A 4,256-nucleotide genomic window follows, 5' to 3' on the forward strand; every position below is an offset into this window, starting at 1 on the left:
AAAGGCTGGAATCTCCATCCGCTAGATGGTCAACTTAATTTATTTCTTTGATATCCACAAAATTGAAACAAGTAGGTAGATGAAGATAATATTAATTATGTTCAAACCATATTCAAGGACAGCGTTAAAAATACAATATTATTGTTGCTAAGCTACAAGACGCAACCTAAGTTGTCTATAAAAGGGGGCAGAGCCGATCCTTGCTGCTCAACTTGTTGTGTCACAAACAAAAAAGTCCTATTTCAGTTTTCACAAGATGGGTGAGCACTTCATTAACCCTAATACTAGAGTTGAAGTCATAGATTAGACTCTATAATAATCAATGCTAATTTTGTTCTTGTTCTTAATTAAATAATTAGGGAATGGAAGTTCGAGTGGATCAGGTCCAGATGACCAAGGCTTCGCAACAATCCTTAGCATTGATGGGGGAGGAGTGAGAGGCATCGTTCCTAGCGTAGTCCTTGCTGCTCTAGAATCTAAGCTTCAGGTTCTTGAATAAAAAAGCTTTAGCGTTACCTTCATGTTACTTTTAACAACATCCATCAGAGAATCCCTGATTGTTACATCCTAATTGCCATTTTATTGTATGTATATATACATATAGAAGTTGGATGTGGACAACAAGGATGCGAGGATTGCAGATTATTTTGAATTTATTGCCGGGACAAGCACAGGTGGTCTTATGACTGCAATGCTCACTACTCCGAATGCTGAAAAACGACCAACTTTTGCAGCAAAAGATGTTGTCAAGTTTTATCTGGAGAAGAGCCCACTCATATTTCATCAAACCACCGAACAAGATGAAGAAGACGAACTTTTCGATGATGAAGCTGCGATCAAATCTGTCCTGGATGAAGCAAGAAACCAGATCCAGCAATATAGTTATGAAATGAGGTGAAATAAATCAAAGGGTCGGGATTGTGCACTTAATTATTTATTTAAACAATATATATCCTGACAAAATACTAACATAATTTTTTTCAGAAAAAAAGATTAAATTTCGCATAATTAAATCGATGTGATTCTCTTAAACAGGAATCATATCATTGTAGATCCTCTCATTTCTGTATTACGGTTTCTTTTAAAGTGGAGATTGCTTCCTAACTTTATCCGTAAGAAACTTCGGAGTCTAGTTTATCCAAGGTATGATGGTGCCGAACTACATAAGATAATTAACGAAGAATTGGGACAGAACAATCTCAGTGATGCTCTGACTAACGTGATAATCCCCACCTTCGACATCAAGCGTTTTAAGCCAATCACATTCTCCAGCTTAAAGGTCATTGATTCTTCTTAATTATCTAATAAACAAATACCAAAGCTCCGTAAGGTGCTTCACACACACACTACACACACAGTGATCTCATGCATCCTCTATTGTGAATAAAAATATTGCAGGCACAACGAGATAAATTAAAGGATGCTCGAATAGCAGACGTTTGTATTGGCACGTCTGCAGCGCCATATTACTTCCCTCCATATTATTTTAGAACAAATGTTGATTTCAACTTAGCTGATGGCGGTCTTGCAGCCAACAATCCTGTGAGTTAAGGGTTGCTATATGTTGCAATATAGGTGTTGTTAACGTTGTTAAGTGGGTCTCAAACTCTCTGGAACACTTGGGTTGAGTTTTGTGTTGCTTGACAGTCAGGATGCTTTCTTTCAATTAATGTTATAAATTTTATCAGTCATTGCTAGCCGTGTGTGAGGTGATGAAAGAACAAAAGATGGATGGTCGTAAGCTTCTTATTCTTTCACTTGGAACTGGAGCAGCAGATGAAAGTGGCAGGTATGAGGTTGGATCAGATCCCAGCAAATGGGGCCTCTTAAGATGGCTTTGGTATAGCGAGAACAACGGCAGCCCATTGATTGATATCTGGAAACTGCACCAGATGAGATGATTTCCACTAATATATCAACAATCTTTCAATATTGTGGTTGGGAAGATAACTATTATCGGCTTCAGGTATGAGTGACTCACATTTGAAATATTTTTCCAACCACATATATTTTCCCTATGCATGTCATTAATATTTCGAATTAAACATTTATCTATTTGCAGCTATGTGAAGAAATTAAGGAAAACATTTCCAATGATTTACCTCAGAACTAATTTACACTGGAGAGTTTCAATCATACTCTTTATCATGCACTTGTATTTCATGATCAAATGATGTCCTGCAATTTGATAATTAAGACAATGTTGAGGCTGAAATAAAACTCTGAGGCCAAGATGGACGATGCAAGCCAGAAAAATCTGAACAATCTTGTGAGGATCGGTCAAAATCTTGCAGAAAAGCACGATGCCGAACTTGAAGCGTAAGAACTCGATTAAATGATGAATTTGTATTACTTTTTTTCTTTGGTGGTTTTGCACCAAGTTTAATAGCCTTGAGCATCATGTGGATCTAATTTAACAATCTTCGCCTTGATTTTTTGCAGCCTTGCGCAAAAATTGATTAAGAACTGGAGATCAGCTCGCTCGGCCAGAAATATTTCTGGTTGATACATTCTGAAGTACACAAATGTTTCTCCTCTGGAGACACTATGATATCTACTATTTTATATGATGTTTTTTATTTGAAAAATAAATGGAGGCCTGCAATAATGTTAGTGTTGGAGTCAACATGATGTTGAGGCCGGCATCGTTGCAAAACCAAAGCCATGTTGTGTGTTCTAAATTCAGGCTTCTTTTGTGAGTTTGTGTGGACACTACAAGATTTCACAGTTTTACCAATGAACAAATTCTGTCGGTGTGTGATTAGAAGTTCGTCGGTGATTTTTTTATTGTCATCATCATTGACGAATTATGTCCGTCGGGTTTCCTTTCGTCGGTGATTCAACATTCCATTGGTAAATCGGTCGGCAAAACAAAAAAGTCATCTGCCAATGGTTTTACAGACGAAATTTGCGTGCCAAAAAAAAAAGATTCCCGCTTGAAATATACCGACGAATTTGTATGTCGGTGATATCGTGATTTACTAATGGACAATAACCGTTAGTAAAGCTGTTAGTGAGTGTATGAAATACCGACCGAATATTTCTGTCTATAAATTCATCAATAAGTGTGGCAGCTACTATTAAATGCCGACGGAGTAATTCCGTTGGTAAGTCGGTTGGTGAGTGTTACCGACCGAATGAATCCGTTGGTAAAATCCTTGGTAATTGTTTTTTTCTAAATTTGTTTTTTAAAAATTATTTAGGTATATAATATAAAAATATATAAATTAATTGTAATACAAACCAATTATGCAAATAAAATTTATATTAAACAAAAAAAAAACAAATTTAAATAATATTTATTACAAACTGAATATGTTTAAAAAAAAATATTAAATGAAGTTTTAAAGGTAAATAATGTTTATTACAAATTAATATAAAGGTGGAGTTGGAAGAGGAGGAGGAGGAGATCCTGGAGGAGGCTGGTGGTTATACGGCCAAAAAGGATTAGGCGCACATGTTCCACTATTTGCCATGTTCATAACCATTTCACGAAGCTATTCATAAGCCGCTTTTTGTTGTTCATACTCCACTTTTTGTTGTGCTTGAGACGCTTTGATTTGCTCAGACTCCACTCTTTGTTGTGCATGAGACACTTTGAGTGGTGTGTACTCCGCTGATAAGTGGTCGTATTTCTCGGTGAGTTGAGTGGCGTGTTGTTGCAAGGCCTCGAACTCCTTAGATTGGGAGCTCGATATTGATTGGGAGCTCTTAATGGTTGAAACACTACAAGTCGACCACAAGTTGTCGGTCGTAATGTTGGAGAGCCCGTAAACCCGATTTTTATCGGGTCCACCTGACGAGCCAACCTCCATCCACAAATCTAGATCGAATTCTAGATGGGTCAAAATATCGTCCCTGTATCTCTCCCTCAATCTATTATTATAGGTCTCCTGAAAAAAAAAAAAGTAATCATTATATTCAATTCAATAAACATAATTACTTATAAAATAACTTAAAAAATAAAATGATTGAACAAACATATCATGAAATGTTGAGTACAGTTATCAACGAACTGTTGCATCCCTTTCTGGCGGTCTTGACTCCGCACGTGCGTCTCCATAAACAGCTCCATCGGGCTCGGCTCACGTCCAAGAGACACCGCCTATAATGAAAAAAGATATATTAACAACAACTGAATTTAATGATATATTTCATTTAAATTAATCTTACCATCTGTTTCGCATGTGCAGCAAACAGAACGGAGCCGCCAGTGTGCATTGTCACCCCGCCATGAATTGGCTGATTCCGATTAC

The 4,256-nt window shown here is 36.9% G+C and overlaps 1 pseudogene; it reads left to right on the top strand.

Moving 5' to 3' along the window:
* The first annotated feature begins 227 nt into the window (after positions 1–227).
* The window catches only part of LOC105133841 (patatin-like protein 2), a 16,736-nt pseudogene continuing 12,707 nt past the window's right edge, over positions 228–4,256 (top strand).

This window comes from Populus euphratica, unplaced genomic scaffold (assembly GCF_000495115.2).
Source record: "Populus euphratica unplaced genomic scaffold, PopEup_1.0 scaffold54.1, whole genome shotgun sequence".
NCBI lineage: Eukaryota > Viridiplantae > Streptophyta > Magnoliopsida > Malpighiales > Salicaceae > Populus > Populus euphratica.